Here is a 10,932-nt window from a genome sequence, read left to right as displayed (position 1 = left end):
AAAGTGTTAATGTTGTAAAAATTCCATTTCTACTCAAACACAATATTTTCCTCACCCTAGCGTAGGTAGCTGGATGCAACAAACCTGATGAGTGAATTATAATGAAATTAAACCAAAAAAGGTGGCACAAAACACAAATCCAAATGGGATGCAAACCAAAGTCTTCATAAATTTGCAACTTATGCAACCATCACCCAGCCTCCTAATGCTGATTTTGTAGATCTCTAAAATGATGTCATTATCTTACCTGCATCAGTATTACAACCCACGTCGATGCAGCAGATGCCTCAAAGCACTGGTGACAAAAGATGCCCTGCGAGTAATGTGGGGTACTTTGTACACCACGATAGATGCACTGGGGTTTAGTATCTTTGAAAACAGAAGAGAAGTTTCTTACACATTTTCGCCTACTTCCAAGGCACACAGAGAGGAACAAGGATGTGAAAAAGTCAAAGCTCCAGCAACATTTGTAGTATATAGCAGAGTTATGTTAATTGACCTATGGCTTGTGGTGTAATATCTTTGACATGCAGATAGGAGGAGACAAAGATCGAACCTATGATTGGTACGCCACCCAAACCAAAGGTATGTGATTATGCCCTGGAACAAAAACGACTTCATTAATACACACTACTAGCATGCTGTAAATTGATTTTACGATGTTATTTCCTGGCCTATGGTTTACCAAGTCAAATTTCAAGAGAGTCAAAAATATTTTCACAAATGAACTCCAGACAGTGTTAGAAGAATCAAGCTGAAGCAGTCCAGACTTACATACACAGAACAGCGCGCAGCAGGAGATAGTCTGCTTCAGATACATTTTCAGAATGGGAAATATTGTGTTTTGTGTGGTCAAGATAATTTTAGACTTAAATATAGCAATGGAAACAATATATATGTCTAGCATACAACTAGCTTAAGATTCTCAAATAATGCACCCTTATACATTTTTATCCAAATTTTATCTGTTAAGCCCCAAAATAACCCTACTCGTCTAATTCACTGGGGTGAGGGTATTCTGTGCAGGAGGTAGGACACACAGATCCAGTCAGAGTCACAGGACAGTAAGCCATGCCATAGGCTCAGCTGTACAATACAGAGATAAGTCTGAGCTCAATGGTTTAATCAGCTATGTCAGACATTTGCGTTCTACCACATTTTAAATTGATGCCTGAAGACAAAGTCATGGATTTATGTTCAAAACCAGGGTCTTTTAAAAGTTATGGTGGATGGTATTGATTCTGCTATAACCAGGGGAGGCTAAAAGCTCTTTTCTTGGCAGATTTTTCTTTCACATATGGGACCTTCTGTAAGAAAAAAGAAATTCCCCTACTGCCTCTTCGTCCTCTGTTTCTCTATATCAGTTTTTATGTTCCCTTTTCCATCTTTGCACCCTCCCTCTGTCTTTGCCTGAATATCTCATTCCATCCCGTCGGCGAACGAAGGGAAAAGGGAGTCATGTTAGCTCAGGTGCTTGATTGTCAGAGCTCTCACTTACGCTGTATTTATGTGGAGGGTAAGGTGGAAACAAATGTTCACTGACCACACACGCAGGCACGGCACAGCATACTCACACTTAACCAAGATTTGTCACTGTAATTGTGCATACGGCAATATTATTCTCAGACCTTCCACGCTACCTCCTCTCTGCTTTCTCTCATGACCATGATGTAATTACCAAGGAACTTAATTAGTCATTGAGAGACGTGGAGCAGGCACAGCTTGGAAATGGGATTTACCATTTCATGCGTCTAAATCTGAATCATTTCCTTTGTTATATGATGAATGCCAGTCACAACAACAACAATAATTTGTAGAAGTAAAAGCTGTTTCCTATTTTACTGTGGGGCTGCATATACACTAGAGAAAGTTAAGGCCTGCCTTAAACATCTGTCCAGCTTTCCTTTGAGAGCCCCATAAAATTTCACCACCGAGTGTTATGGTGATTTTTCCGGGTTTTTCTATGTATCCCAATAGGGAGGCGGCAGCTTGCTCAGTGAACTGAGCTCAGTTCAAAGCACAGAGAGGAGCTTGAGGAGTGTAGAGGAAGATGATGTATTGCAAAGTGGACCACCAGGCCTACTGCTTCAGTGTAACCCTTCTGTGCCTGTGAACTTGTGTGTCTACATCTGCAAATACACCTTCTCCCATGACACACACATGCAAACACGCATACAATAATAATTAATACTCTTGCTTAAACATCCTAAACATCCACTATAGAAGATGAATTAGCCTCTATAACAACCTGCTCATTATTGCAGCGGCATTTTTATACTTTAATTGTCGTTCGAGAAATTTTATAATCTGGCGAAGATTAGAGGCAGCTAAACAGAATCCAATTTAGGGCGGAGAGTTACATTATGTTGTTCATATAAACATTAAACATATCCAGGAACCTGTTGCAGAATGTGTTCAACTGTATTGGATCAACATCTGAGACTATCATTAAATGCATTTTTTTTATATAATTGGGTTGGAGTGGGTGGAAAGATGTATACTAGCGATGTTAGAAGACACTACTTTATAACACATTTATGAACCAAACACACACCAGTACTCCTCTCTTCGTTGTAAAACAGAAATACAGAAAATCATTCATCAGCCATCAGACTTTTTAATTCTCTAAATTAAATGGTTGGATGCTGTCAGACATATAAAAAATAAAGATAATCTCATGTACTGTATAAAATCATTTGAACATCATTATATTTCAGGCTGAGCTGGAACTAGGGGTAATTTTGTTGTTTTCATATGTTACAAACTGAATTTCATGTGTTCTTGTGGTGTTTCCCCACTTAGGAAAATGTAGTTTAATGTGATGTAATACTTTATACTTGTTTTCTTCCTTTACTTGGAATATACACCCATAGGGTTTAAAAGGAAACAGTGATGTACTGGAAAAAATGGAAACTGGAACAAACTGAGAGAAAAACAATGAGATGAGTAACTTGAAGGACAGGGATGCTTTACTATGGAGTAGCAAGCAAGACACAACAAGGGCTTCTCCACCAAGTACAAATTCATGTATCACTTGGGGATCAAATACTTAATTTACTCAATGACAAACTGACTAACATATTAGAAATTGTTCATTTCTTCGTAAGTGAGCAAACCAAACTAATTCTGAAGGTCTTCAAATAATTGTCTCCCCCATTGTAGCTTCCATCCATCCATTTTTTTAATTGCTTATCCATTTTAGGGTCATGAGAGTGCTGGGACCTATCCTAGCTCTCATAGGGTGAATAGAGTACACCCAGGACAGGGTGCCAGTCTATCATAGAGAACCAGACAGTCATTCATGCTTGCACTCACAACTACTGGCAATTTAGAATCCCCAGTTAACCAAATAAGCATGTCTTTGGACTGTGGAGCAAACCCACACAGGCACAGAATATGCAAACTCCACACAGACAGGCCCCAGACTGTTGATGGATATGAAGTCAGGACCTGTTCACTGTGAGGCATCAGTAATAGGCAAACTGTCCCACTGTGCCACCCTCTATTTACATCAATATTGATATTAGTTGTTTTAATCTGTTTATTTTCTTTGACAATGTTACAAAAACTCAGCAGTGAAGTGACCACTCAATGCAACATCACACCCAATTCCCAGGTGCTTTCATGAGACTGTGGTCTCCACCTTCCTGTTTAGAGTCTTGTGTCTGCATGTTCTCATATTCTGTGACCATGCATATTCTTGACCTATTTGCATATTGTTACAGCAGGACCTGTTTTCCCACAAGAGCGAGAGTTCACATCTGTGAGCTCTTGTACGTGCTCGTGTCAGAGGAACGTGTATATTAATGTTTCTTTGTGCATTTGTGTTACGTTAGCTGGATTAGCGCAGCCCATTTGCATCATCGGAGAATGTGCATGTGTTGAATGTCTGTTATCTTCTTTTTTTTTTTCTTTTTCCCCTCTAAGCACTTGCTTGTGTGTCTAATCTAAATGGATACAGTCACATAATGAAAGAGTTCTATACGTAAGCAAATACTTTATGTGAAGTATAACACAGATAGCAAGAGGCTGAGGGGGAATATGAGATACAAAAAAGAAATCAAAACAAGACAAAAAGACTAAAAGGTGTGAGAAAATTACTTTGGTGGCGCATCTGGGAGACTTGAGGTGCTCCCACGTCCCTCTGGTCTCTCCCTCGGACGACCCTGCTCACCTCTGTCTGCGCTGAGAGAAAGGAAACGGACGAAGGATTTACTGTTGGGTCCTGACTTGTACACATTCCTGGTGTTGTTTTTCTCCCCTCGGCCCCTCGGCCATACCAAAGGCCTCTAAAACAACAGGCTGTCAGGTTGTGACAGCTGGCTTCAAACAGCTCCTACAGCAGCCCTGCACCCAGGTTCCCAGCCGCATTTGTATCTGTGTGTGTGTGCGGATGGTTATGTGCCTGAGCGTGTGTGCGTTGGTGGTTAAGTGTTTGTTTGGTCTGTACATGTAGATGTATAGCTGCTTGTGTTGGTGGCTGTGTGTATCTACCACTTTGAGATAAGTAGGCCTTCACTCGCTGAGACTTAACATTTAAACCTCTTTGGTGTGGGTGTGTGTCATATCCTCACACACACACACACACACACGCACACACACACAGCCAGGTGGCAGAGTGGCTTTGAAGCACTATGAGCCTTCTTATGATATTCCTGGCTATCCAGGTGTGTGTGGGCTGGCCCGCCTGTCTCAGTCAGAGAAGGCCCTTTTTGTCTGCGCTTTGTCAAGCAGGAGAGGACCATTGATCCCCATGACCCCCTCCCCTGCAGAGAAGTACCACACCTCACGATACCAAGATGCTCCCATGCAGCCTCAGACGTGGGAGCATGCAAAACCCAAGATTGTCTGGAGGATGGAGGTGTTTTGTATGTGTGTGTGTGCTGGGGAGCAGAGGCTAGTACAGAAGGTGTGGGCAAGGATATGGGCTCCTTTAGGTGAGCAAGAGCAGTTCTTAATACTAATGGATTAATTGTTTGTACTCCACAGATGCTCATGGTCCACACTCAAATGTGGCTTTTCAGTAGTAGGGAAGGATTAAAATTTTTGGCTAAAAATTGGCAGGCAGGAGATGTTTTTAGTGGGTTGAGAAGACAGCCTAACAGAGGAAAATGTAACACTGAGTTAACTTATCGTCGATCCATTTACAGTATGTGCTTTAAATAAGTCAGTGATGTGGTGCTTGTCCTACAGGCTAGTGCCTCAAATTTATACCAAAAATCTTAGGATGCCGAGTAAATTGTAAATAAAAACCAAAAGCAATGATTTGCAAATCTCATAAGTACATATTTTATTAACAGTATATCACATGAAACATTGTTTGATTAGAGAAATTGTATAACTGTGAAAAAATATTAGCTCATTTTGAAGCAACATGTCTGAAAACAGTTTAGTTCTACTTACTTTCCACACGGCTGAAAAAATAAGTAGTACTAAAAGGAAACACCTGGTGGAACATTTTACAACTAATTAGGTTCATTGCAACAGGTCTGTAACATATTTGGGTACAAAAGAGCATCTTAGACAGTTTCTCAGAAATGAAGATGGGCAGAGGTTCACGGATTAGCAAGACAAATGACTCTAGAAGTTGTGGAACATTTTCAGAATAATGTTCATTAATGTAAAATTAAAAGACTGAATATTTCATCTGCTACAGTACATTCAATCATCAAGAGATTCCTCAAATCTGGAGAGATTTTTTGTGTATAAAAGACAAGCCCGTGATCGTCAGAACTATGCGTGGTGCTGCTTTAAAAACAGGCCTGATTCTGTCATGCAAATCATTGCATGGGTTCAGGAACACTTCCAGTTCTTTGCAGGTTAAAACTATCATGCAAAGACAAAGTCATGAAAAGAATATGGTCCAGAAACACTGCTGTCTTCTCTGGCCTAAGCTCGTTGAAAATGGACTAAGGAAACTCTTCTGTGCTCAGATGAATAGGGATTGAAATTCTTTGGGGTAAACTTGGATGCTGTATCCTCTGAACTAAAGAGCAGATGATCTATCCAACTTGTTATCAGGTTCAGTTCAAAAGCCCGCATCACTGATGGTATAGGGGTCCATCTGTGCCTATGGAATTGGCAACTTTTTTTTTGGAAAGGTACCTTCATTGGTGAAGTCATGGAATGCCCTGCATATTTTAGCAATATATTCTGTACCTTTACTTATATCGGCCGAGAACAGAACAACGTTCCCATTCTTTCAAACCTCCTGCAATTACTTGCCACAGTCTGGGTGAGGCAGACTGTAAGAATGGTAAATGGACTAGTTCTTATATAGCGCTTTTCCACTCTTCTGAGCACTCAAAGCACTTTACACAACTTGTGCATTCACCCATTCGCACAAGCACAACTGACATTCACACACATTCATACTCCGATGAATGCATCGGAGAGCAATTTCAGGTTAGTATCTTGCCCAAGGATATTTGGCATGCAGACTAGGGGAAGCCGGGAATCGAACCACCAACCTTCCGATCAGTAGATGACCTGCTCTACCACCTGAGCTACAGCCACCCATGTACTTGCCACAGTCTGGGTGAGGCAGACTGTAAGAAGTGAAGAAGGTGGACCCAAGTGCAGACACGCAAAATAACAAAACGTAATATTAACTGAAAACAAGCCGTTTATTAGAGGCTGGATTAAGAGATACAAAACAAAGGCAAAGGCAAAACTAAATCATAACCTAAACTGGGTGAACTAAACATAACAGAACCCTGAAACATAGTGATGTGACGTTCTGTATCGAGGCTTCGAAGCGTGTGTCGAGTAATGGAGGGGGCGTTTCCGCGAAGCGCGTATCGAGGCTTGCTTCATTTATGGGAGGAGCTGAAAATGATGACGTCCGAAGCCTCGCTGCCCGGCTGTACCACGTGACTGGTTCAGGAAGCGGTTCGAACTTTGCCGCAAATAATCATTTTCCATACTGCCAGCATAAATATACACAGTATACTGCCATCACTACAATATAGATGTTTTACACACTCCTTTTGTTGTTGACATTTACAGGCTGTGTGCAAAATGCCGCACTCTTCAAATTCATGCCAACTAATATTTTTACGTCCAGTAGGTGTCCTGCTAGAGCAAATGAAGCTTCAAGAAGCTTCGCGTTGGGGTGAACCAATTGGATGAAAAGCTTCAGTGCTTCATGAGGCTTCATCTGCCCATCACTACTGAAACATGGACACCTGGCATAAATTCATAATGATGGAGACAAGATAGCATAACAGACGCGCTGACACGTAATGAATGAACACACACAGACTAAAAGCACACAGCAGGTGATCAGGGGAAGTGGAAACACACGGGGAAACAGCTGACACAAATGAACATAACAATGTCACAGTGGAAGAGTAAAACTAAACACAATGAACACAGGATCACAAGACCTCTTCAAAATAAAACAGGAAACATAATGAGACACAGATATGACAACATGAACTTGACAACACAAGACATGCAGACATGAAACACATGAAGGGCAAGGGAGACTTAACATAGGGGTAGGAAGACACAAGGGGAAGCTAATAACAAAGAGCTATAATGACAACCTAGGCATGATAGAAATAAACTTAGGAAACCTAAAGGACTTAAACATAAACTAAAAGTCAAAACACTGGGGCAAAATGGCCCAGGATCGTGACACTACCCTTCACATTCCCTTCACGTGAGCCTTTCTCAACTTTTTAGAGATGTGTTCCTGCAATCATGTTCTGAGTTTAAACATTTGATGTTTTCTATATTCTTGTCACGGTCCTGGGTCGGTGACCCAGTGTTTTGAGTTGTGCATTCTTATTGAATTTTGATTTTGTCAGTATTTATCATTTCTAGTCTTTTGGTTTCAATGTTAGCGTTCTCAGTATTCTGGTTTATGTCTCTGTGTTCCATGGTTGCTCTGTATCCCCTTGTCAAGTCCACGTCTATGTGTTATGTTTCCTGTTTTACTTTGTAAGTCTGTGTTTCATGTCTAGTTTGGCTTCCCCTGTTCGCATTGTGTTTGATTACTCCCAGGTGTGCTCACCTCCTGTGTCCCATTCCCTCGTTATCCCTCCGTGTATTTTAGCCCTGTGTTTCTCTCAGTCAGTGTTGTGTCATCCCCTCTCCATATTGTGTGTGTGTCTCCTTCTGCGCTCCCTGAGAGCGCCATCCCTAGTTTCCAGGTTTCCCAGTGTTTTTGTTATTCGTTCCCAGTTTCTAGTTTTGGTATTGTTTTTGCAAGTTTTTGTTTTGTAAAATATGCTACTGCAATAAAGAAGCCTCTTTAAGTTTATTCCTCTGTTGAGTGTTTTGCGTTTGGGTCCCACATCCTGCCTGCCACACAGCCGTACCTTGACAGATCTCTTGTAAATAAAATATGGGTTTACGAGATTTGTAAAGCATTGCATTGTGTTTTTGTTTGTTCAATGTTATTGTTCAGTACCTTTGATGATCACATGCAGGTATTTTCTTCATGTTTCCTGCACCACTATACTGAGTCTTGAAGAAAAAAAAAACTATCATAGCTCTTTTTAATATTACACCTCCAGTTTAAACCAGTTCAAAAGTCAAGAAAATGTTTTTTCTTAAGAAGCCAAATGGCTTTGGATGTTTCTTAGTGCCAGAAACCAAGCCATTTTAATTTCACTTGGCCTGCTTTTGAAAAAATCTCAAGGATGTGGTAAACACTCAAGATTAGTCATCACAGTGGTGCACCCCATGCCTCAATCCGATGCCCTCTTTTATTTTTTTATATGCTTCTGCTAGAATTTGTCTTTAGAAATCCTGTATCTGTTATAATTTCTAAGACACACTGCTGTACCTCAGTGAGAAGAAGCAAACAGACATTTCCTATATGTAATCATGTACGAGAAGAAGCTTAAAAAACAACTAAGTACATTCCATGATTCAATAGCTTGTAAAACATCCTTTGCCACTGAGAACTTATTTTCTGCATGACTTTATAAGTCATTCACGTGTTTAAAAATGGAGGACTGTCTGTGGTGTGACACCATATGGCCATTGCTAGCGAGCATGACTGCATGCAGTGAAGTGAATGAACATTTTAACCACTCGATTTCTAATTGCATTCAAATACGGGAAGTTTTGGTGGGGAACCCGCTAAGATAGGTAGTCTCCTAAATATAAGCGATTAAAACAGAAGAGCAAGCAAAAGGGAGAAAAGGGAAGTGACTTCGTTTTTGTCTGAAGCTTTCAGCTGCATCACATGGTTTTGATCAGCAGATGAATGTTGCTCAACTGCTTTGGAACTTTCCAGAATGAATTATTGCATTATTAATTGATAAGTCCAAAGCCAAAATGAACTACTCAAGTTCTAAATATGTTCAGAATAACGAGGTAATTCAAACTGCTGACGAAGACCATATGATAAATGGGTCTTAAGGGGAGATTGTTTTGCTGTTGTTTTAATGGTCTGCAATGAACTGGCAATGTCACAGGCAGCATGTTTACTTTGTTAATAGTTTAGTGTTGCACAAAAGTGGCATCTGTGAGAAATGTTTTCAACTTTTCCTGGTTAAACTACTTCACTGCTCCAAAAAGACTGTGTTTTTTTCTCACCATCACACTGTGGCAGCGTATATGCACCTTTGGTGCATTCAGGTTTGTCTCTTACTGGCCATTAAGTTGTGAGTGATTTTATGGCTCTTCTGTAGTTCTCTGTTTTCACAAAGGAAAATCATATATTAACTTGCTCCCTTGTCCGCAGAGGGGTCAAAGTCCCAGATCAGCCACAGATCAGCTTGCCTGGAGCTGAATAGGAGTTTGTGTCTTGCTCATTGACACTTCAGCAGGGCATTTAAAGTTCAGACAAGAAAAAAAAGAGTACTCTTAAGTGTTTTCTGTGGTGATTTTATGTTAAAATGTGTTTAGAGCACCGAAGTGCACTTTGGAAACTATAATGTGGAATTTAAAAACAGTCCTTCAGGCCCGTCTCTCATCTGAACGGTACTTTAGGCTCAATGCCACAGTGCAGAGCGAAGGCACAATGGGAGACATCACAGAGTCACGGCCTGTAAATGTTAGCTTTAGTTTCTTTTACATCAACAATTTACCCATCTCTAATTGGAACATGGCCCACCTTCCTCTTCTTTCTATCTAAACACATAGACATGTACACGAATAAGCACACGTGCATTCACTCATCTAGATATACGCTGCACCATGCGCGCACACACAACCGGTGGAGTTATGGGAACATCTGGAGGAGCTCATCCAATGCACAGACAAACGTTTCCTGGAGAGCACCAAAAGAACCATCAAGGCGTCTTCAAACGGCCCGCCGCTGCTAACACAAACACGCTCACAAAGCTACACACACACACACATACACCTCTTGGCTGCCGAGGTAAAGGTCATATCAGATGAACCAAGGGAACAAAAAGCATCTCTTTGCACTGTGTGATATTGCAGCACTTTAGGTTAACTCTCCAAGCACAAGGGCTAGCTTTCTTCTCCACCAGGGTCCCATATACACATCCTCATGCATGCTTCTCTGTCAGGGTCTCAGACCCAATAGGATACAGACCGTGAGGTATGAGGTGCATCTTGTGAAACACTATGAGTATGTCAGGGTCGGTCAGTCTGGCCTCTGACAAGCTCCTATACGACACCTCGTGTGTAGCGGGGAGGGATAACCGTTGTGCTGCATGTGGATCCCTGATAATAGTAGCTGTTTATCACACATCCACATACAGCATGGAGTAGATTACAATATATGTTTACTCTCCGTTTGTTCTGGAAATTTTTCTTCAGTTCGCCAAACACCAAGGATAAAATGTAAAAAACAGACAAGCAATAAGTAAAAAGCAAGCATGTTCAGTGTGACACTAGACATTTAAACAGTTTCTGTAAATGTCTGCAGCTTAAAGTTCTAAAACTCCTCATCAGTTGCCAAAATTTCCCATTGATACAGTAAAACCTGAGCTGCTAGTGAGC

This window comes from Maylandia zebra, linkage group LG19 (assembly GCF_041146795.1).
Source record: "Maylandia zebra isolate NMK-2024a linkage group LG19, Mzebra_GT3a, whole genome shotgun sequence".
Taxonomy (NCBI): domain Eukaryota; kingdom Metazoa; phylum Chordata; class Actinopteri; order Cichliformes; family Cichlidae; genus Maylandia; species Maylandia zebra.
The sequence above is the reverse complement of the archived record's forward strand: the minus strand, read 5'-3'. Positions refer to the sequence as shown.